This window comes from Miscanthus floridulus, chromosome 9 (genome assembly GCF_019320115.1).
Source record: "Miscanthus floridulus cultivar M001 chromosome 9, ASM1932011v1, whole genome shotgun sequence".
NCBI lineage: Eukaryota > Viridiplantae > Streptophyta > Magnoliopsida > Poales > Poaceae > Miscanthus > Miscanthus floridulus.
Window position 1 is genome coordinate 86,734,540 of NC_089588.1, and position 25,641 is coordinate 86,760,180.

General features: G+C 44.6%; 1 pseudogene; it reads left to right on the forward strand.

Moving 5' to 3' along the window:
• The first annotated feature begins 2,972 nt into the window (after positions 1 to 2,972).
• On the forward strand, positions 2,973 to 5,902 carry LOC136480224 (uncharacterized; annotated as a pseudogene).
• Positions 5,903 to 25,641: the final 19,739 nt, after the last annotated feature.

Consider the following 25,641-nt stretch of genomic DNA (forward strand, 5'->3'; position numbering starts at 1 on the left):
CCTCCAATGTGTCAACCAAACATATCCATCCCTGCATCTTCAGTCTTTAGCAAGGACAATGGATGCCAAGCTCCTTCTCGTTGCCTTTCTCGTCATCACCACTGCCGGTCACCCCATCTGGGCACAAGTGATTAATGATGTGGTGGAGGTTATCAAGGGGGGACTTGATGGCTTGTCATCCACGTTCGATCAAGCAGCGGACAACCTAGCCCAAATGTCAGATATTGTGCTCGACAATATTGTGAACGAGGAGACTGGACCGACTGCGACAGCCAATGGGACAAATCCTTAGTTCAGTGCGTGCGTAGTAAGTTATTAATAACTGCTTATAATAAGCTTGTTATGGAACACTCGAACTTATCCTCGCATTTGCATAACCACTCCCATGTGTGCACTGCATGTATCCCTATAGAATGATGAATATCTATGTATGGTGTGATATCCACTAATAAAATGGTACGCGCGCTATTCCATTGGTGTCGCCTTCCTGGTCGATCGGGCATGGTGTGTACTACTTGCCAAGAGGCTGATCGAAGTACTTTCTTGAGTTTGTCTTCCCTATGAGGTTTCATTTGTATACCCACCAAACCAAGGCTGTGGTTTGACAGAACATCAGCACCACTGTGACGTTAAAACTTAAATTCTCAAACGGCAACAGTAAAAAAGATTGGAAAATGTGTGTGTGTGTAGGGGGGGGGGGGGGGGGGGGGGGGGGGGGGGGCGGGTGCGGAGAAACAGGTTTTAGAGCAGCCTCACATTTACTGGGCAGCTGCACCATTGCAAGTATAATTCATCAACCGCTAACCAGATTTGAGTAAAACTAGTTCCATTAGAAAGATAAAAATGATGGCAACATTTTTTGTTTCATTGACATCTAAAAATTCTACATCAACTTGTCGCAGAAATAATTTGACGAATAAATCAGCTTAATACTCACTGCACGTACTTGAGGTTGTCTGATTGGTTCTGCACGAAATCTTTTGCGCTCCCAGTGCCCTCCTAAGAAAAGTCCCAGATTTTCAAATGGTTAAGGGTCCATTCGGTTTCCTAGGATTGGTTGGACCTAGGAACCCTTCCAGTTTATTAAGATTATACAAATGAGCAAATCATTCCAATTGAAAATTGTTGCAGGCACTCGTTCCTGAGGAGCCGAACGATCCCTAATTGAATTCTTAATGGCCTAAACTCCTTTTCCTTCACCTTTCTTCCCTTTCTCCTCTTTGCTCCTTTTCCTTGCTGCTTCTCCCCTCGCCCCCCCCCCCCCCCCCCAACCGCGCTTACTTTGGCAGATGAGAAATCCCTGCGGCAGGACCAGTAGTAGATTGATAGAAATGTGTCGAATATTTATTTGTACTAATGGGGATACAATGGACTTGTATTGTAATCAGCAGTATAGGGTTAGGTGAGCTAGGTGTTGGCTCTTGTAACCCAACCCCCCTATAAAAGGAGGCGGGGGCTGCAGTTGTAACCCAACTCAGTCACGAGAGCGAGAAGCAACGTAGAGTGACAGGCTCGCGGGGGGTGCCGACAGTTTTGGCCGGCGCCCTGGGCAGCTGGTGTCACGGTTTCGGGGAGGAGCGCCCGATGCCCCAAGGACGTAGGCTTCAGCCAAACCTCGTTACCAAACATCGAGTGTCATGTGTGGTGTGTGCGATCTCTCGTGAGCATCTCGCCTATATAGATGCAAACAATCGCTTCCATATTAGGTGTTGGTAACACAACATAGATGCACTACACCAGCGGACAATCATGAACACTACGTCAAACGTTCACTGTAAAGGCCAGGGCCATTTTACTATAGGGGCGGCTGGTGATTGAGCCGCCCCTACAGTGGGCTGGCCGTGCCCCAGCAAACCAGCCGCCCTTACAGATGCCTCAGTATTACCAGCCGCCCTTACAGATGGGCTGATTAGTAAGGACGGCTGGTGATCCAGCCGTCCTTACAGTGGACGGCTGTGTAAGTGGCTGCACCCACCTTCTTTCTCCTCAAGCCACTCACTCCATCTCGCAAAAAAAGGTTGGGAGGCCTTGGGCTCCTCCCAAAAAATTGCTCTACTAAGGGGGGAGGTTTTGATCTCAATTTCTTTGGTGGAGAGCTTGTTGAAGGTAAGAAAATGCTATTCCAAGCCCCAAATTCAAGTTTCAATGGTTGGTTAGTGAGTAAATTAGAGCTTTGTTTTCTCTCTCTTCCATGATGCTTGAGCTTTGTATGGAGCTAATTAGACCCTAGTTTTGAAGCTATTAGTGTGGATTAGCTAGAGAAATGAGCTCACAACCTTTATTTAGTGGCTCTTACTTGATTTTAGTGGAGATTAAACCCTAGTTTCATGTATGTTTCATGAAGATCTATTTCTAGATCTAGGATTTTTTTGTAATTCTTGTTTCATGAAATTTGAATGGGGTTGGCATGAAAGGTAGTGGGTAAAATAATAATTGGTGGTAATTGTTCTCTTTGAAATCATATATTTTTACCATTAGATATATATATTGTCTTTATAAATATTTATATATGTATTAATAGGCAATTAATTAATTATCCTATACCATGGATTTTTACAATTGATCTCAAGTTATTAATTATTAATTTGATTCCTTTGGTGGAGAGCTTGTAGAAGATAATAAAATGCTATTCCAAGCCTTTAATTCAAGTGTTAATGGTTTGTTAGTGAGTAAATTAGAGCTTTGCTTTCTCTCTCTTCCATGGTGCTTGCTTGAGCTTTGTATAGAGCTAATTAAACGCTAGTTTTGAAGCTATTAGTGTAGATTAGTTAGGGAAATGAGCTCACACCCTTTATATTTAGTCGCTCTTGCTTGATTATAGTGGAGATTACACCCTAGTTTTTCATGTGTGTTTCAGGTAGACTAATTTCTACATCTAGGATTTTTTGTTAATTTTGTAATTAATTCTCAAGTAATTATTTATCAATTTGATTCCTTTCATGTATTTTCTTTTGTTGTTTTCTTTTTAAAAGATGGAGTACAGGAAGTCTTGGATGTATGGTTGGTCAAGGATCGACACTGTTCGCGTAAACGGTCGTTTAGCCCGTTTAAACACCGTGTAAACGCTACACGGTGGTGTGCCGTTTCCGTTTAATCACCTGTTTACCCTGTTTAATTGGCCATTTAGCCCGTTTAATGGGACGTTTTGCCCGAATAATGGCTAAACGATAGGTGACCGACTGTTTACCATTTAGCGTTTAGGAAAACACTGAGGATCGATGAAGGTTTCCGTGAAGAGGTGGACAAATTTATTGAAGCCGCAAAGAAGCATGCATCAACGTTGAGATATAATAAGGATACAATTATTTGTCCCTGCAAAGATTGCAAGAATCGTATTGCATTTGCAGATGTGGATACCATCAAATCACACCTGGTTATGCGAGGATTTGTTTCGGACTACACAGTGTGGATTCATCATGGTGAGACAATGGTTGTTGATGACGACAACAATTATCAAGAAGAAGACACGCTTCTGTACCAATACACAAATGAGGTTGATGAAGACATGGGCTATGACACTGGCAATGAACAAGGTGGTGACTTTAGCAATCAACAATGTGCCGATGATGCTGGTGGTGCCGGTGCTGATGGCGGAGCACGTGAGGGGGATAAAGATGACGGTGACCATTTGGAGGACATGCTTCGGGCCATTGGACCAGAAATATTACTACAAAAGAGAGGTCTACAAAATCTAGAGAGGGTGAAAACAGCGTCGAAGGAGACTGTGTATGGTGTTGAGAAGGGTTGTCTGACACACTGGACACTGCTCCGCTTTGTGCATGAGCTACTCATGCTGAAGGCTCAGTGCAGTTGGTCCGACTACAGTTTCGGTGATCTATTGAGTCTCCTATCACGGGTGCTGCCACTGCCAAACAAAGTTCCCGCCAACACATACCATGCGAAGAAGGTTATAAATCCATTGACAATGGGTGTTGAAAAAATCCATGCATGCCCCAACCATTGTATCCTTTTTCGTGGTGATATGTTCAAAGATCTAGACAAATGTCCTCACTGTGGGGCTAGCCGGTACAAGGACAATGACCTTTATAGTGGAGGAGAAGCCTCCATGGGGAACAAGAGGACTAAGAAGGGTGCAAAAAAGGTGGTACAAGAATCTCAGGATATGAAAGTCCCAAGGATCCTCACCCACAACTACCCAGACAGAGGCCAACGGAGGATGAGTTGGACCTAGATTTTGACCCGAACGAGGAGGTAGGGATGGAGCCTTTATAGCCTGTGAAATTGTCTAAGGCTTTGGCTGTATTACCTCTGCTAACGCTTTTGACCTGTCATGTATGCAGGTCCCTGCTTGACCTCCAAAAAGATGATGTCGGCGTCCGACATGTTATGCCAAACAAGACAGAGTTGGGGAAAGGAGGGCAGAGGCAACCGCCATAGAGACTGACATTGATGCCTCTGCTCCACAGCCTCAAGGCACAACCACGACGAACTCCGCTACCGTACCAAAGAGGAATCGAGGGATAACAAAGCCAAACCAATATCCAAAGAAGGGGGTAACTTTTGTGATATCATGCGTAGGAGAAGAAGGGCAGATCCTTGAGCCACCGGAGTACATCAGCAAATTCCGTAATGCGATCGGGGCAGTAGTAAGAGATCAGCTGAACCCAGCAATCCATTTCTCGAGTGGTAAACATGGCGTACCTAAGGCGAAAAAGCTAGAGCTATGGGATGAGTGGCTAATGGGCACTTTCAGGCTACCGGCAGGGACCCATGAACTGGTAAAGCGACATGCTTACAAGATAATGGGAAACGCCTTCCAACGTTGGAGGGCAGATCTGAACAAGAGGTTTATCCAGAGGGGGCTAACTCCCTTCCATGAGTTTGGCAACATAACTCATAATCAATGGGCGTAGCTCATGGCTGAGAAGACTTCACCCGAAGCATTGGCCCTCAGTGCCCATAATAGGGAGCAGGCGAAGAAGAACAAACACCCCCCTCGCCTAGGCCCCAGTGGCTACCATGCCAAGCAAGGCATGTTTAGGAAGCTGGATGAAGCGGCCGAAGCTTCTGGGGATCCAAAGAAAAAGAAAGTGAAGGATTTGAGGAAACATTTGAAGCAATGGATATATGCGAGGAGTGTGGATTCCTCCGACCTCAAGTTTGCTAAGCCGGAGATAGAAGAGGCAGTATCAAAGATACTGAAATATGCTGAAGACACGAAGAACGGACATTCACTCCTTCTAGAGAGAGGGACGAGCTGAGCCTTGCCTTGGGCAACCCCGAGCACAGAGGCCACACCAGGGGGCTAGGGAAGCTGGTAACCTAGAAGAAAGGATTCGCAGAGGATAGCAACATGTATAAGAAACATGGCAGAGACCGAGAGGCCAATCTTGAGCTCACTGTGAAGGCTCTAGTTATGAAGGCACTTTTGGAGCAAGGTGTGAATACGGTGGCACGAACACTCATGGAGCCGATGGGAGAACTGGCTATAGTTGGTAGCCCTCTGGGTGTTCCCAGCAGCCAAGGTTCCACTGCAACCATAACCGACATCGATCGCATACGGGTGCCAACTAGTTGCACCCTATTGGTTCCCATGGGCAGGGGAAACAAGATGGTGATGGTTGAGGTGGCAATGGGTGTGGCACATCCTCCGGGAGGTGAATGGCATAGTCGCCCAATCCCGTGGAACTACACTAGGGTCGAGGTGCATACCATGAAGCCCGACTTCATGACATGGGAGATAGAACATCCAACTCCTGAGGGGCTTGTTCATCATGGAGAAGTCATGAAACAGTTCATCCTCTGGCACAAAAAGGACATTGTTGTTGAGGAGCAAGTTGTTGAGGACGAGGAGGCATATTCACCGGCTCGTGACGACCACACGCCTAACTTGCCACATTCTTCCCCGACTCCTAGCAAGCACATGACTGACATGCCATAGACTTCTCTAGCTTGTCTTATCGAGCAAGGGCATGATGAGATGCCACAACGTTCTCTAGCTCATCATATCAAGAAAGTGCATGATGAGATGCTGCATCCTTGTCCAACCGAACAAGGGCCCAATGTCCTACCAGAGCCTTCTCAACAGGCGCGGCCGATACCCAAACAAGGACTGCCTTCTGAAAAAGAAGATGAGGGCGCGCATGAATCAAAGGCCCGAAAGAAGATTCCCTGCCATACAAGGCCACTGTTTGCTCCGATGAAAGATGTCTTGTTGATTGACAAGTGGTTTGCTCATGACTAGTTCAAGCCTGAGAACCAAGTTAAAAACATCTACGCACGTGCTTCTGAGCCGCCCGACACTAGCAAACTCCACCAAGAGGTAAAGAAGTATCCAAATGTTGATGAGATCAAGTGGACAAAGGATGTCCCAAAAGAATATGAAAGAGGCAAGCACTTCCTACCAAAATGAATCATGCAACGCATGCCAATTGGAATGAGAAAGTTCCATGATTGGTACTTGCATGCTCACTTGATGAGACTGAACGAGATAAAAGCCATCTTCCCTGAAGGCACATTTGGAGGCACGGCTAGGGATCTAATGTTTGACTTTGAGGACATGCAGGCATGCTTTCACCTCGGAATGATGGAAATGAATCTAGTTCGCGTGTGGTGCCTATAAGTCCTTGACCTCTTGATATGATATGAATGAAATATTTGGATTTTGTTGTAACTAACCACATCATGTTTTGTAGAATGCAAACACATATTGTGAAGAAGGCGCCAACTCTAAGAGCCGCCTATGTAGACCCTTGGTTGATATGTGCATCAAATTTCTAGTACCCCAAGGACTGGGCAATGGATTGTGAAGAACTAGCTGCCGGAAAGACCATTGAGGAGAAAGAGGCCATTCGGGCAGATAAGATGTACAAAGAGGGCCTTAAGGTTGCGTGCCGGGTTGCCAAATGTCTTAAGAATCTCCAGCATAACGAAATGATATGGTTACCATACCACTTCAGGTAAGTTTGACTCTATACTGAAAGAAAGCATTGTTCAATATATTTAGTTTGGTGCAAAAGAGCTTATTTGTTTCTTCAATGATTAAATTCATGCAGGAACCACTGGATTCTTGTAGGGGTCGATGTTGGGCTGAGCATGGCACATGTCTATGACTCAGCAGATTATGCGCCGAAGATGTACATGGACTTCATAGCGATTTGCAAGACGTATACATATCGACAATAATCCTCATTAGCTTATATATGTTTGTATATATACTTGTAAACTTCACTTTTGGATACTAACAAGTTGCATTTGCTAAAACCATTCGAACAGGGCATTCAGGCACTATGTCCAACATCATAAAGGAAGACATCATCCAGAAAGGAAAGAGAGATTGGCTATCAAAACTCTATGTCCGGTACGTGTAACTTACATCGGTACACTCCATTACGTGGTTTGTCAATAGCATTACTTAACATTTCCATATGCAAAACACACAGTGTCTAAAGCAGAGGCCTAAGAGTCTACATTGTGGATATTACGTATGTTGTATGATGAGTAACACTAGTGCCTACAGGAGACACCCCCAATCTGGTTAGTTTGACACTTTTTTCGCTCGTAGTATGAAAGCTTAGCTTATGTTATGAAATCCTAGACCTAAATGTGTTCTCTTGTAGTTGAAGGAAGAGATGGACATGACAAGGGACGTATACAAGGATGATGAACTCTTGGGGCTCGTCGGCGACCTATGCGGCTTCATCATTGACGAGGTTATTTCTTCCAGAGGCGATTACCATGATTGAAACTCTGACTTAGGTAGTAATCCGAGGTACCAACACCTTCGTGAGACTCACAGGCTCGCTCTAGGCCATTGATAACAATTTGGAAAGGTTTGGACTTGTGGAACTATTTGAACTTGTGAATTATGGCTATGTAATGATGGACTATGTGAATTGAACTTTTGAAACTTTTGAAATATGGCTTGTAATGATGGTTTAAATTGTGCTCATGTGTTTGTGGATGTTGAAAGCATCTAGGCCCCTAGTTGGATTTCGGTGATTAATGTCAATACAAGATTACTATGACTAACGTGTGTTTTGCAGAGGTAATCAAGTTAGGTCATGGTAATGGAGATCGATTGGGCAATCGAGGTGGTCATGCCCCTATGATGGAAATCATTTTGGTTTTCAAAGGATGGACGACAAGGTTAAGGATGACTAGTTCTAAGTGTCGATTAGAGTTGGAGTGACACTTAGAGTAGTTTAGGACTTTGTTTTTCCTTTGGCCGTACTATTAAGGGGGTATGAATGGGTAGCTTGACCTAGTTGAGTCTAGTGAGTTAGGTGTGGTGCACACTTGTTAAAACTAGCTCTAGGTAGCTCCTATGAATGCCTAAGATCCTTTGGAGCAAACTTCATTCACATATGTTCAAGAGTTGGAAGTGAATGGAGGGTCAAATGCTGACCGGACACTGGCTCCGGTGCCACCGGACGCTGGCCGTAGGGTCCGGTCAATTCATTTGTTCAAGAGACTGTGTTCGGTGTGACCAGACGCTGGAGAGGTCAACTGACCGAACGCTGAAGTCCAGCGTCCGATCGACTCCAGTAAGGTTCCAGAGAAGGGAATCTGTGACCGGACGCGTCTGGTCAGTACTGACCAGACCCTGGAGGTTCAGCATCCGGTCGAGTATAGTAAGGTTCCAGTGAGGGTTTAATGCGACCGGACGCGTCCGGTCAACACATTATCACTGGAATGCAGGTTGAACTGACCGGAGCATCCGGTCAACATGACCGGAGTGTCCGGTCACCCCGTAGAAGCTCATAACGGTTCGTTTTTTGGCTGCCCTAGAAGCTCCACTCGTGTGTGGAGTTAATTTTGCTCATTCCAACAGCTGAGAAACACGTTTGTGAGTGCCAAGAAGAGCAAGGTCCTAGTGAGGTGATTGAGATTTGAGAATCTAAGAGAGTAGCCTCATTAGTAAATCAAGAGTAGCAAAGTGTGCATCTATCTTCTCATTAGGCTTCGCGTGGTCAAGTGAGAGTTCATGCTTGTTACTCTTGGTGATCACCATCACCTAGATGGCTTGGTGGTGATTGAGAGCTTGGTGATCACCCGGCAGAGCTTGTGGGTGACCCAACTCAAGTTGTGAGCAGCTTTGGGTGATTCGCCGTGACAGAGTGTCGAAGAATCAACCTGTAGAGAGCACTTGATCCTTGTGCGGATCAAGGGGGAGCTACACCCTTGCGTGGGTGCTCCAACAAGGACTAGTGGGGAGTGGCGACTCTCCGATACCTTGGCAAAACATCGCCGCGTTCCTCTCTCTCTATTTACTTTGAGCATTTACCTTGAGCATTTACTTTGAGCAATTCAATGCTTGTCTTTACATTCATAGAATTGCCATGCTAGAGTAAGTTTGGAATATAGGTTGCAAGTCCGTTGTGCGTTAGTTTGATAGAAACACTTTTCTAAGCACAAGGGGTTAATTGGGCTATCCGTAGGATTTGATTATTGAAAGAAAATTTAGAATTAGCCCAATTCACCCCCCCCCTCTTGGGCATCTTGATCCTTTCAATTGGTATCGGAGCCTCGTGCTCATGTTTTAAGCTTAATCGCTTTGAGCAAGATGTCTCACGGGGATGGACCTCCTCCTATCTTTGAGGGAGATGACTTTCCACATTGGAAAATCCGCATGGAGGCATACTTAGAAGCTCTAGACGTTGGTATTCTTAGAGCCGCCTCACAAGGCTTCCCAAAACCTCAGGATGCTACTAACCTACAAGGCGATGAGGTTAATTATGAAAAATGGAATGCAAAGGCTCGCAACACCATCTTTAGAGGCCTTTGCAAAGATGTGTTCAACTGTGTAAGGAACCACAAAGACACCCATGCACTATGGTTGGATGTTTGTGCGCTCCATGAGGGAACCAAGAGTGAGCATGAGGAACGCTATCATCTTGTGATTAAAAAGCTAAATTCATTGGAAATGCTTCCCAAAGAAAGTGCTAATGAGATGTATTCTTGGTTAAATGTTCTTGTAGAGGAAGTTAATGGGCTTGGACTTACTCAAATGTCACCATCCGATGTTGTGAGAAAGATCTTGAGTGTCCTCCCTATTGACAAATATGGGCACATTGTGACCGTGCTACATCAAGGTGATCTTTCCGCCGCTACACCGACACAAATCTTGGGAAAGATCAATGCTCATGAGATGTACATGCACATCACACCACAAGATGGCTCATCCTCTACAAAGAAGAAAGAGAAGGACTTAGCATTCAAAGCTAGCCAAGATAAGGGCAAAGCAAGACTTGAGTATGAGAGCTCAAGTGATGAAGAAGATGATGAAGAAAGTTTTGCTCTCATGGTGAAGAAGACCGCCAAGATGCTAAAGAAGCGAAACAAGAGTGGCATCAAGTTTGACGGCAAGAAGAAGAAGTTCTTCACTAGCTCAAGAAGAAAGCCAATCTCCGAGATGGATTGCTACAATTGTGGCGAACTTGGCCATCTAGCTCATCAATGCACAAAGCCCAAGAAAGACAAGTTCAAGAACAAGAACAAGGGCAAGAAAGATGACTCAAGCAATGAAGATGAAGATAAGAAGAAAAAGAACAAGCCATACAAGAAGAGAGATGGCAAAAAGAGGGACTTCTACAAGAAGAAGAGTGGAAAGGCCTACATTGTCGGTGATTGGCTCACGGACATTGATTCATCAAGTGGATCATCCGATGATGATAGTGACAATGAGAAGGTGGCCGCCATTGCTATTGATCTTTCATCTTCACCACCACCATCGCCATCATCCTCTACACACCTATGCCTTATGGCCAAGGGTGAACGCAAGGTATCAAATGATGATGATAGTAGTGATGATGAACATGCTGGTGATGATGATAGTGATAGCGATAGCGATGATGATGATTCACCTTCATATGATGATCTTGTCAAAATATTAAGAAAATACACTAAGATCATTAGAAAGAGTAGAGCTAAAAATGAAAAGCTTGATGCTAAAAATGATTCATTCTTAGCTAAATGTGATACATTGGAAAAGGCTAATGTTGAGCTCAAAGAAACAAATGATTCTATATCATCCAAACTCAAGGAGCTCAAATCTTCTAAGAAAGAGCTTAAAGATAAACATGATAAACTTGAGTGGGTGCACAATGAGCTCATCACTAGTCACAATAAGCTAAAAGATGAATATACAACTCTAAAGATCAATTATGATACTCTTGTTATTGCTCAAGAATTCTTCCCAAATGAGCCACATGATGCTACTAACCATGTTGTTAAGATTGATATAGCTACCTCATGTGATGATTTAATTGATGAGAGCATTGAGCATGGATCTAGTAGCAAAGGCAAGCAAGTGGTTGAGTGCAATGACTATGATGAGTATGTCAAGCTCAAGAGTGATAATGAGAAGCTCATGAAAGATCTTGAAGAGATGAAAAGCCACAACACCATTGTGCTAGAAACTCTTGATCATGACAAAGAGTTGATCCTTGAGAATGAGAAGCTCAAAGAAGAGAACAAGAAGCTCAAGGAAGAGAAAAACAATGATGTTCTCAAGGAAGAGAACAAGAAGCTCAAGATGGAGAAAGAACATCTCAAGATTGGGTTGAGCAAGTTTGCTAGAGGCAAGCACCTCCAAAGTGAGCTACTCATGAACACCGTCATGAAGATGGATAGAAGTAGAATTGGATATATGGCAAGTGTAGAGAAGAAGAAGGCTCAAGCTCAACAACAACAATCAAAGCCAAAGCCAAAGCCAAAGAGATGTTTTGAGTGTGGACAAGAAGGCCACTTTGCTCATGAGTGTCAAACTCCACCGCCACAACCCTTGCCCAAGCATGCTAGACCCTTTGCTTTCAATGCTCACTACATGCTTAGAAAGGACTCTAGTGGGAAGATGAAAGTCATGTTCTTAGGACCCCCTAATAAGAATAGGCCTAAGAAGATTTGGGTGGCTAAGTCACTTGTTGAGAAGGTGAAGGGCCCTCAACAAGTTTGGATTCCTAAAGCTTGAATCTCTTGTGTGTATGTGAACTACAAGACCGGTGGAAGTCATTGGGTTATTGATAGTGGTTGCACTCAACATATGATTGGTGATCCTTGTATGTTCACCTCACTAGATGAAGAGGTAGATGGACAAGAGAAAATAACATTTGGAGATAATTCAAAGGGCAAGGTTAAAGGATTGGGCAAAGTGGCAATATCAAATGATCATTCCATCTCCAATATGCTCTATGTTGCTTCATTGAGCTTCAACTTGTTATCCGTTGGACAATTGTGTGGTCTTGGCTTCCAATGCTTGTTCACCGAGAAGGAGGTTGTTGTATCCAAGGTAGATAACAATCAAGTGATATTCAATGGATTTAGATACAACTTATATCTAGTAGACTTCACCTCCGAAGATGCAAATTTGAAGACTTGCCTATTCACCAAAACAACACTTGGGTGGTTATGGCATAGAAGACTTGCTCATGTTGGGATGAGCTCACTCAAGAAGCTTATGAAGAATGATTTGGTAAGAGGGTTGAAGGATGTGAAGTTTGAGAAGGACAAGCTTTGTAGTGCATGTCAAGCCGGCAAGCAAGTTGCAAATACTCATCCAACCAAAGTCTTCATGTCAACCACAAGAGTGCTAGAACTCCTACACATGGATTTATTTGGACCAACAACATACAAAAGTTTGGGAGGGAATCTCTATTGTCTTGTGATTATGGATGACTATTCAAGGTATACATGGGTATTCTTCCTTCATGACAAATCTAAAGTTGCATCTTGCTTCAAGAAGTTTGCCAAGAGAGCTCAAAATGAATTTGAAGTGAAGCTCAAGAAGATTAGAAGTGACAATGGCAAAGAATTTGACAACACAAACATTGAAGCCTATTGTGATGAAGTTGGAATCAAACATGAAGTCTTCGCAACTTATACTCATCAACAAAATGGTGTAGTTGAGAGGAAGAACTAGACTTTGATCACTCTTGCAAGGACAATGCTAGATAAGTACAACACCCTCGAAGCTCTATGGGCGGAAGCAATCAACACCGCATGTTATGCATCCAACCGCCTATTCCTTCAAAAGTTCCTTGGCAAGACACCTTATGAGCTGCTCAATGGGAAGAAGCCGGACGTCTCATTCTTTTGGGTGTTTGGTTGCAAATGCTACATCTACAAGAAGCGACAACACCTAGGGAAGTTTCAAAGACGTTGTGATATTGGTTTTCTTGTTGGTTACTCATTAAAGTCCAAAGCATATAGAGTAGTTAATCATGCCACCGGCTTGGTTGAAGAAACATATGATGTGGAATTTGATGAATCTAACATCTCCCAAGGAGCACATGAGAATCTTGATGATGTAGGTGATGAACCATTGAGGGAGGCTATGAAGAATATCCCGGTGGGAGACATCAAGCCAAAAGATGATGAAGATGATGTACAAGTCATTAACCAACCTTCTTCATCAAGTGTGCCACAAGATGGTGAAAAAGATGGGAGAGTAGAAAATGAAGATACTCATATCTCCCATGAGCAAATGGTGGTACAAGCACAAGATGTTGATGCTCCACAACCTCCTCCCCAAGTGGTCAATAGAAGAAATACACCTCTCCTACAAGATCATCCACAAGATCGCATCATAGGGAGACCATCAAAGGGAGTAATGACTCGATCTCAAAAACTTACTTCATTTATTGCTCATCACTCTTTTGTCTCTTGCTATGAGCCTACCAAGGTAGAAGAAGCTCTTAAAGATCCAGATTGGATCAATGCCATGCATGAAGAGTTGAACAACTTCACTCGCAATGAAGTTTGGACTCTTGAAGAGCGACCAAAAGGTGCAAGAGTCATTGGAACAAAGTGGGTGTTCCGCAACAAGCAAGATGATCAAGGTGTTGTTGTGAGGAACAAGGCTAGACTAGTTGCAAAGGGGTTCTCTCAAGTTGAAGGTTTGGATTTTGGAGAGACCTTTGCACCGGTTGCAAGATTAGAAGCCATCCGTATCCTTCTTGCATATGCATCACATCATGAAATGAAACTATTCAAATGGATGTGAAAAGTGCATTTTTAAATGGCTTTATTAATGAACTAGTCTATGTTGATCAACCTCCCGGGTTTGAAGACCCTAGATATCCTAATCATGTTTATAGGTTATCCAAGGCACTATATGGGCTTAAGCAAGCCCCCAAGAGCTTGGTATGAGCACCTTCGGGACTTCCTCATTGAGAAGGGCTTCACCATTGGGAAGGTTGACACCACACTATTCACCAAGAAGCTTGATGGGCATATCTTCATTTGTCAAGTATATGTTGATGATATCATCTTTGGATCATAAAATGAAGACTCATGCAAAGAATTTAGTGAATTGATGTCGAAGAAGTTTGAGATGTCAATGATTGGTGAGCTTACATTCTTTCTTGGTTTTCAAGTCAAGCAAATGAAAGAAGGCATCTTCATCTCTCAAGAGAAATACACAAAAGATCTTCTCAAGAGATTCAAGATGGATGAATGTAAGCCAATCAAGACACCAATGCCTACCAATGGACATCTCGACCTAGATGAGGGAGGTAACCCGATTGATCAAACTCTCTACCATTCCATGATTGGTAGCTTGTTATATTTGACCGCATCTAGGCCCGACATCATGTTTAGTGTGTGTATGTGTGCTAGATTTCAAGCTAGTCCTAAGGAAACACATTTAATTGCCATAAAAAGAATCCTTAGGTATCTTAAGCACACACCAAGCATTGGCCTTTGGTATCCCAAAGGAGCTATATTTGAATTAATTGGCTATTCCGATTCGGATTACGCCGGATGCAAAGTTGATAGAAAAAGCACATCCAGAGGGTGCCATTTGCTTGGTAGATCACTTGTGTCTTGGTCCTCCAAGAAACAAAATAGTGTGGCTTTGTCCACCGCCGAAGCGGAGTACATTGCCGCGGGTGCTTGTTGTGCACAAATATTATACATGAAACAAACTTTGCTAGACTATGGTGTAGTTCTAGAAAAGGTACCTCTTTTGTGCGACAATGAAAATGCGGTAAAACTTGCAAATAATCCAGTTCAACACTCTCGCACCAAGCATATAGATATCCACCATCACTTTCTAAGAGATCATGTTGCTAAAAATGATATATCACTAGAAGGTGTAAGAACCAAAGATCAATTAGCGGATATCTTCACTAAACCGCTAGATGAGGCTACATTTTGTAGATTGTGGAATGAGCTCAATGTACTTGACTTTAGCAACTTCACTAAAAATTGAGCTTATGTTGTCCCTTGCATTCATTGTAATATACAACATGTTTAATTTTTGACAATGCATATAGGGCTTGTCTAACATGGTTAAGATAACCGCCGAAAAGCGTGTGAAGAAGCTTAACCTTGGATCAAACTTGATAAGCAACTAGATTTACTTACAAAGTATTCCATATGCATGGATGTTGTTTTGTCGTTTTGTTCCATTTGCTCTCTTATTGCCTATTTTCTTAAAAAGAATTATAGCCTAAGGCAAAATATTTTAAAAAATATGAGGGTTTGAGAGAGGTCACTCACATCAGTCCCAATTGGTGTTTATTTGGATCTTATTCAAGTTGGGACTTGATTGGGAACAGGCAGCGCGAAGGAACTTTGAAGATTTGCTGGAAAAGGATCACCGGACGCTGCACCGGACGCTGCTGTCCAGCATCTGGTCAGTTCACAGGAGGTGAACTGCTGCTGAAGGAGTGACCGGATGCTGCAGTTGTGCGTCTGGTCAGAAAGGGATCTAGCGTCTGGTCATTTGAAGAAGGAACAGGCTATACTGACCGGACCCTACCTGCGTCCGGTCATGGACCACCGGACGCGTCCGATCGTGATTCCAGAGGCATTGGACCTCTCTGGAATCAACCGGACGCTGGGTCGTAGCGTTCGGTCGCTACCACCGGAGCGTCCGGTCAATGGATCTCGTGTGGCTTCAGGTCTCTTTTTCTGTTTCCTTTCTTGTCGCGTTGGGGGGCCTATTTAATCAATCGATCGTACCATTACTGGCCTATTCCACCACCGTGACCAAGCCCGTGCCCTAGCCGGCGTGCCACCACAGCTCCACCATGCCGCCGAGCTTCCTTGTCGCCGGAGTACTACCTGTGCTCACCCCTGCTCCTGCTTTGCGACCACACGCCGAGCCCCTTGCACCACTGCATCCGCAGGCCTCCCGCTACCACGCCACCGCAGCCGAGCCAGTAGACGAGCACCTCGCTACACCATCGTCGCCCGCGTGTGCCACCGTCGGCTCCTAGGCACCAAGCGCCACTCAAGGCCGTTGTTCCAGTGCCCTAGCCCTACCTCCTCATTGGTAAGGCCAGACCTTTGTTCCCAATTTGATTTGCTTATGACCTAGATCAAATTGCAATGCACTGATTTCAAATCACATTCAGGGCTTTCGATCTACCCTAACCCTAGTCGGTTTCGAGGTTCCCCGTGTGATGTCTCTTCTTTTCCCAGATCGCTGATCGTCAGGTAGCATGCCCATCGTCTCAATTTTGCACCTACATTGCTTGCTTCCTAGGTCTTTCGCATCTATTAGATATATTGTATTTATTCATATATCCATCTATTCTATCGTGCAGCGAGTCGGTGTCGTTGAGGTTCTTGTGGCAGTTGTCAGACAACTTGGAGCCAAGCTCACAAGTACGGATCGAGGCCAAGCCTCGGGAGTGTCAGTTTGATAGTTGATCTTCATCGGTGGCAGTTCATCTTCTTGTCAGATCAGATGGCTCGCACCAAGAACGTTGGTGGTGGTCCAGGAGATGACGATCAGAGGCCCCCACCTCGCCAGCCTGTAGGGTCGAAAAGCAAGGCAACAAAGCAGGTGACATCCAAGAACCGCAAGTACCCCGACGTAGAGACAGCGAGAGCAGCTGCAGTCGTTGAGGCCGCAGAGCGTGTAGAGAGAGGAGGTGCTAGCAGTGGAGTTGTCATAGCAGATCATCTGGCACCCGATGCTCAGGGTAGACTGAGGGAGATTGAGCGACTTCATGGTAGTCCATCTAGGACTGTCATGATGGTAGGACGTCGTCTGGCTATTGAGGAGCCTCAGTGTCAGGGGGAGTCCCAGTAGGAGCCACAGCAGCAGCCCCCACCAGCAGAGCCTCAGCCAGATCAGGATACTCAGGAGGGCCAGCAGGTCGAGGAGACCGAGCAGGCACCCCAGCTATGCTGCTCTGGTTGTACCAGTGCTACAGTCCAGCGAGGCCAGCTACATAGCGCAGGGGTTCACGCCCACCGCCTAGACCACAGGGTCCGCCTCCAGTGGTACACCTTGACTTGAGGGTAGCCATAGCCAGATAGGTTCGCCAGCTGAGGTTTGTTGAGTTTGACGTGTGGTTCCCTCTGAGGAGGGATGAGAGAGCAGCAGAGGGGTTCTATACACCGCTCTAGGAGGATTTCTATAATGCTTATCTCAACAGTAGGGCAGTGTTTAGATCTCAGCGGGTATGCAGTATAGAGTCTATTGTGGCAGCAGCCGGAGAGCATATCCGCCCCTACTTGTCATATTTGTCGGGGCTGACAGATCTGATTGGCCGGACAAGAGTATATGTACCATCTTGGGTTCGGTAGTTCTATGCATCGCTCTATGTTGACCCACATCACAACTTCATACACTTTGCATTCAATGGTAGAGATTATAGGGTGATGAGTTTTAGGGCCCATGAGATATTGAGGCTACAGGATCAGCGTGTCAGATTGCATGAGGTGTGCTATGGATAGCAGGAGCCTCCCAGGCATCCTCATGGAGGGTTGGTGCCCCCTACAGATCTTGTGCGACATTGCTTTAAGGAGCCCTTTGGTGAGGGGTCGAGGAGGAACCCCAGTGACCTTACTCCTACAGCGTGAGTGCTAGAGGCCATTATTAGGAGGACACTACTTCCCAGGTTGGGATACAGGGAGGGTCTGACTCGCTTATAGCTCTGGCTCCTTAATGCCCTGATGTAGCAGACCGTGTTTGACATTTGGGACCTCCTTCTATCAGAGATGGAGGATACTATAGCTAAGGGCTTCAAGGGTCGCAGGCAGCTTCCGTATGCACATTGGATCACTTTCTAGATGTTTAAGTCTGTGCAAGTCAGGACCCTAGAGATAGTTGCCGAGTATAGAGCTACCACCACAGAGTTTCCAGCATATAACATGGCATAGAGGATCAGGCACAGCACTCCATAGGCACCCGCTCAGCCCAGCCGTCGTCTAGATATTCCAGAGTCAGTAGCTCAGCAGGACGAGATCATCAGAGGCATAGCCGCTACTGAGGAGGAGGAGCTTGAGGCATAGCAGGAGATGACCGAGTCCAGTGATAGTTCAGATGATGACTATCAGCCGATTCCTCATATGCCTCCACGCAGACACGATGTAGAGGCCAGCAGTTCTAGCTCAGCTCCACCTGCACCGTAGACAGACCCCGCCTTGATTGCTATTCTTGAGTGGATGCAGCAGGATCAGGCACGTCAGGCTTAGGAGACAGCTACCAACTTCACACAGTTTCAGGCTCATCAGGACGAGTTCCAGCAGTAGCAGTAGCTCCTTCAGCAGTAGCAGTAGCAGATGCATCAACAGCAGTTACTTATGCAGCAGCAGCTCATGGGATTTATGCAGCATGTAGTAACAGCACTTGGGGCCCCACAGCCACAGATTTCGCCCCTGCTTGCTCAGCCTGCCACCACTTCGATGACTCTAGCAGTACAGCCCAGTGGGCTTCAGAGTCAGGGACAGCCTCCAGCTCCATTTGCTTCACCCACAGTTCAGGTGTCCCAGTGGTTGTCCTCGCCAGTAGTAGCCCCGCAGTTCACACCATATCACACGGGCTTCTCACCGGAGTAGTCACCCTCGCTATTCGTGCCTGACACATCAGTCTCCAGGAGTCTTGGAGCATCCTTCAGTGAGTTGACCGGCATGCCTACACCACCACATATGCATACCGCCGGTCCTTCTACAGCAGCCCTAGTCGTAGTGACTACTTAGAGGCTCCTGTCGTCTGTTGCCTTGTCAGATCCTACGACAGACGTCCTACCAGCATCACAGGCCGCACCTGCCCCAGCTCAGACCTAGACTGCTTCAGAGTTGCTTCCTGCCACAAAGGGTTAGTCAGTGCAGAGCTCAGGGTCAGATGATGATGGCGCAAAGTTTCATCTTGCTCCACGTACTTTAGTGCCCGACTCATCCGCTGTTGCCCCGCCGAACGACCCCTAGGTTTTGGTGTTTGACGCCAAAGGGGGAGAGGGTTCGAGTATGTAGACTCAGGGGGAGCTAGTTATCTAGCATTAGCTTATTATATACATTTGGAGTTTTATTTATGTGATACACTATTACTATTATGCATTCGTGTGTTACTTTCATGCATACTATTATATCTATGTGATAGTGTTATCTATGTGATTGTGATATATGACATGTGTGCTGTCTACTTTGCATTACTTATATGTCATATCACTTGTGTTATGCTCATTTGCCTTTGCTTCCGCGTTTATACTCCGATGCAAATGAGCTTTGTTACTTGTACTCATGCTTAATTCATATTCTTTGAGTACATTGTGTTGGCTTGGGTCATATAAGCTTACCTAACATTTTTGTTCTTATTGACAAAAGCTTATATGAACCAAGCCCATCAAAAACCTCACTCTTTCACATACTCGAGGTGGTATTGTCATCAATCACCAAAAAGGGGGAGATTGAAAGCATCTAGGCCCCTAGTTGGATTACGGTGATTAATGTCAATACAAGATTACTATGACTAACGTGTGTTTTGTAGAGGCAATTAAGTTCGGTCATGGTAATGGAGATCGATTGGGCAATCGAGGTGGTCATGCCCCTACGTTGGAAATCATTTCGGTTTTCAAAGGATGGACGACAAGGTTAAGGATGACTAGTTCTAAATGTCGATTGGGGTTGGAGTGACACTTAGAGTAGTTTAGGACTTTGTTTTTCCTTTGGTCGTACTATTAAGGGGGGTATGAATAGGTAGCTTGACCTAGTTGAGTCTAGTGAGTTAGGTGTGGTGCACACTTGTTAAAACTAGCTCTAGGTAGCTCCTATGAATGCCTAAGATCCTTTGGAGCAAACTTCATTCACATATGTTCGAGAGTTGGAAGTGAATGGAGGGTCAAATGCTGACCGGACGCTGGCCGCAGGGTCCGGTCAGTTCATTTGATCAAGAGACTGTGTTCGGTGCGACCTAACGCTGGAGAGGTCAACTGACCAAACGCTGAAGTCCAACGTCCGGTCGACTCCAGTAAGGTTCTAGAGAAGGGAATCTATGACCGGACGCGTCCGGTCAGTACTGACCGGACCCTAGAGGTTCAGCGTCCGGTCGAGTACAGTAAGGTTCCAGTGAGGTTTTAATGCGACCGGACGCGTCCGGTCAGTGGTGATCGGACGCTGCCAGCGTCCGGTCAACACATTATCACTGGAATACGGGTTGAACTAACCGGAGTGTCCGGTCAACATGACCGGAGTGTCCGGTCACCCCGTAGAAGCTCATAACGGTTCGTTTTTTTGGCTGCCTTATAAATAGAAGCTCCACTCGTGTGTGGAGTTACTTTTGCCCATTCCAATAGCTGAGAAACACATTTGTGAGTGCCAAGAAGAGCAAGGTCCTAGTGAGGTGATTGAGATTTGAGAATCCAAGAGAGTAGCCTCATTAGTAAATCAAGAGTAGCAAAGTGTGCATCCATCTTCTCATTAGGCTTCGCGTGGTCAAGTGAGAGTTCATGCTTGTTACTCTTGGTGATCGCCATCACCTAGACGGCTTGGTGGTGATTGAGAGCTTGGTGATCACCCGGTGGAGCTTGTGGGTGACCCAACTCAAGTTGTGAGCGGCTTTGGGTGATTTGCCGTGACGGAGTGTCGAAGAATCAACCCGTAGAGAGCACTTGATCCTTGCGCGGATCAAGGGGGAGCTACACCCTTGCGCGGGTGCTCCAATGAGGACTAGTGGAGAGTGGCGACTCTCCGATACCTCGACAAAACATCGCCGCGTTCCTCTTACCTTGAGCATTTACTTTGAGCAATTCAATGCTTGTCTTTACATTCATAGAATTGTCATGCTAGAGTAAGTTTGGAACATAGGTTGTAAGTCCGTTGTGCGTTAGTTTGATAGAAACACTTTTCTAGGCACAAGGGGTTAATTGGGCTATCCGTAGGATTTGATTATTGAAAAAAAATTTAGAATTAGCCCAATTCACCCACCCTCTTGGGAATCTTGATCCTTTCAGATGTATATATTTATATATGTGGTGGTCAGATTTGAATTTGAATTTGAATTGTATATTACATGCTGTGGTCAGATTTGAATTCGAATTTGAATTTTTTTCTAGAAAATCAACTGTAGGAGCGGTTCTAGATTGAACCGCCCCTACAGATACAGATTGTAGGGGTGGCTGGTGCTGCAGCCATCCTTACAGTGGGTATCTATAAGGACGGCTGAAAACACCAACCACCCTTACAGAGACCCACTGTAAGGGCGGCTGAAAACACCAACCGCCCTTACAGAGCCCTGGGAGCCGCCCCTGCTGTGCTAGGCTATAGTAGTGGAAGCAAGGAGCAGAACCCTAGTCAACCAGTGCCATGGTTACATGACCATGAAAACAACCCTGGAGAAAACAGCAGGTGATAAACGAGTACAAAGGTACAGCCGTACAGGCAGCAAGACTAGCAATGAATGCTGATACCTAACAGCAGAACTTTTTTGGTGGCGAAGGCTGCACAGGTCAGAACAAATGGCCACAAAATAGCAATTTTTAGACCCAGAGAAAGTTTGTAGTCATAAGTCATGTAATTCTTTTGCAAGATACAGGCACCTGCATTTTGGTGGATTCAAACTCGAGAGCTAGCTCCACCCTCAGACGAGCTTTTTCTTGGGCCTATTTCGATACGATTAAAAATCGATTATAGCTAGCTCACCACGGCAATCCTGCCAAATAGTTCACGGCGCATACGATTGTTTTCACCGCTGACGGTACTACATCGCAGAGAAATTCTGATGCCGCACCAGGCAGTCACGATACCCGTATATATAGGTTGTTTTCAAATCAAACTTTCCAATTTCAGAATTTGAGCAATGAAAACTAACATTTGTGGCCTCTAAACGATCTCAAATACAAATAAAAGTGGCCAGCTACAAAGTTATATATCATGATAAGAGTTACAACTTTAGTATATACCACGACATCCTACATCGTTTGAAACAATCAACCACTTGAAATTTCAAAATCTAAGAACTTAAAACAAATAATTAGGCTATAAACTGCATGAAAATGTTGTCAACTACTCTCTCCATTCAAAACTATAAGTGGCTTTGGTTTATCTATGTACATAGTTTTTGTTATATATCTAGACATAGCATATGTCTAGATGCATAGCAAAAGCAATGTAACTAGAAAAGTTAAAACGACTTATAATTTCGAACGGGCACTACGTAAAAAATGATTTTTAGCAACGGTTCGATTTTTTTTGTAGGGGCGGCTGGTGATGGAGTCACCCCTACAGTGGCGTGCTCGAGTGCCCAGACATCAGCCGCCCCTACAAATGGAACAGCAGGGGCGGCTGGTGATACGAGCCGCCCCTATAAATAGGGTCTGCTTTGTAGGGGCGGCTCAATCACCAGCCGCCCTTGGAGTTGCTATTTGTAGGGGCGGCTGGTGATTGAGCCACCCCTACAAATGCCCCCGTATACATAGCTCCGATTTGTAGGGGCGGCTCAATCACTAGCCGCCCCTATAAATGACCAACATATAAAACAGCTGCAGCACCTTCTTCCTCCTCGGGTCACTCACTCCAACCCGTGAAACAAAGGTGGGGAGGCTTTGGACACCTCCCAAAAATTACTCTACTAAGGGGGAATGTTTTGGTCTCAAATCCTTTGGTGGAGAGGTTGTAGAAGGTAAGAAAATGCTATTCCACACTTTTTTTGAAGTTTTAATGGTTGGTTAGTGAGTAATTAGAGTTTTATTTTTCTCTCTCTTCTATGGTTCTTGAGCTACTTATAAAGCAAATTAGACCCAAGTTTTAAATGTACTTGGGTAAATTAGGGATGGGAACAAGATCATACCCATGTTTCTTGATTTTAGTCAACAATTAGTTAGTTTTATTGATGTTTCATGTGCATGTGGATCTAGATCTAGGGTTTGATTTTTTTATTAATTTTGTTTTTGTAAATTTATGTTTGATGAAATTGGACTAGGGTTTGTATGAAAGATATTGGATAATATATAATTATTGCTAATTGTTGTCTTTGAAATTGTTTATTGTAATTAATAAATATGTATTTTAATTATTTATGGATAAATGGGCCATTAATTAATTTTCCTCTATCATGGTGTGTTTGTATGCTTCATGTAATTATATTAGATTTATATTCATATATATCTGAAGTATATACAATTATTCTCAAGTAATTATTAATTTGATTCATTTTTATATATATCTAAATAAGTAGTCCTTTAATGTTTGTTTTGTTGTTGTTGTAAAAGATGGAGTACAGGAACTCTTGGATGTATGGTTCGTTAAGGTTCAAGGCAGGTTTCTGTGAAGAGGTGGATAAATTTATTGAAACCGCAAAGAAGCATGCAACGATATTGAAAGAGAATAAGGATACAATTATTTGCCCCTGTAAAGATTGCAAGAACCATATAGCATGGACAGATGTGACTATCATCAGATCACATTTGATTATGCGAGGATTTGTTGAGGACTACACAGTGTGGATTCATCATGGTGAAACAGTTATTGTTAACGACGAGAATGAGGAGGAATACGACGATAAAACCATATAATCCATGTCCCAATATTCAGCAGAGCTTGATGCACGAATGGATTTTGAGTTTAGCAATGAACAAGGTGGTGATGCTGGTGATTGGGATGGTAACGACGAAGGTGGTGCCAATAATGATGGTGGAGCACGTGTCGGGGATGAAGATGATTTGGAGGACATGATTCGAGCCCTTGGACTAGAGATTTTACTAAATAGCCCGAAAGGTCTAAAAAATTTGGAAAGGGTGACAAAAGCATCGAAGGAGACAGTGTATGGTGTTGAAAAGGGATGTCCGACACATTAGACATTGCTACGTTTTGTGCTTGAGCTGCTCATCCTGAAGGCTAAGTACAGCTGGTTAGACTATAGTTTCAATGATCTATTGCATCTCCTGTCATGGGTGCTGCCACAACCAAACTCAGTTCCCGCCAACACATACCAAGCGAAGAAGGTCTTAAGTCCATTGACAATGGGGGTTGAGAAAATTCATGCATGCCCCAACCACTGTATACTTTTTCGTGGTGAAATGTTCAAGTCACTAGATAAATGTCCCTGGTGTGGGGCTAGCCGGTACAAGAACAATGACCTTTACGGTGGGGACGAACCCTCCACGGAGAAAAAAAGGAATAAGAAGGGTAAAAAAAGGTGTTACAAGAATCTCAGCCCCTAGAGGACACTCCATTAGGCAACGATGCAAAGCAGAGAAGAATTCCTACCTTGATAATATGGTACCTGCCAGTGACCGACCGCTTGAGACGTATCTTCCTAAACCCTAAAGAAGCCGCACTCATGACATGGTGGGATGATGAGCGCAAGGTGGATGATGATAAGATTGCACACCCGATTGATTGTAGTCAGTGGCAAAGGTTTGATGAGATGCACAAAGAATTCAGCGATGACCCAAGAAATGTACGGTTTGGCTTGAGCACCGATGGAATGAATCCCTTCAATGAGAGGATGAGCGACCACAGCACATGGCCAGTGATCTTGACCATGTACAACATCCCAACATAGTTGTGTTAGAAGAGAAAGTACCTTCTCCTCACTATTCTTATTTCTGTCCCTAAACAACCAGGCATTGATATAGACGTGTTCCTTGAGCCTTTGATGCAAGAAATGGAGAGGCAATGGAGGCATGGGGAGCAGATGTATGATGCATTCTGAAAGGAGGACTTCATATGTAGAGCAATAATATTTGTTACTACTAATGATTACCCAGCGCTGTTTGCTTTGTCTGGACAGATCAAAGGGAAGACAGGATGCTTGCTTTGCTTGGATGGTACTACATGGGTGTACCTGGATGCATACAAGAAGATAGTTTACCTAAGGAACCGACGCTTCTTAAAGACAAGTCACAAGTACCGTAGCAAATTGTTCTTTAGATTTTATAACAACGCCCCAGAGATTGAACCCCCTCCGGAGAGACGTCATAACAGAGAACACGTGTACAGAATGGTGAAAAACATACGCGTCGTCTATCGAAAGAAGAATCCAGATGGGATGAACAGAGATAGAAGCACACCTCCTGTCGAAGGCATACCTTTCAAGAAACAATCAATCTTCTTTCAGTATCTGCCTTATTGGCCACACTTAGAGGTCCCCCATGCCATTGATGCTATGCACATGTAGAAGAATGTCTTTGAGAGTCTCATTGCTACCTTGATGGACACAGGCAAGTCAAAGGATGGTCTGAAAGCACGAAAAGACATGGTGCAGCTAAATGTGATGCCACAGCTTCACCCGATACCTAAGGCTAATGGAAAATACACTTTTCCCAGGCATGCTTCAACCTAACACCAGACGAGAAGAGAGTTATATGCACTTTCCTGAGGGGGATCAAAGTCCCGACTGGGTTTTTAGCAAATGTGAAGAAGCTAGTGTCGATGAAGGACTTGTCAATAACACACTGCAAGGCTCATGATTGCCATGTGATGCTGATAGTGTTTCTACCTATT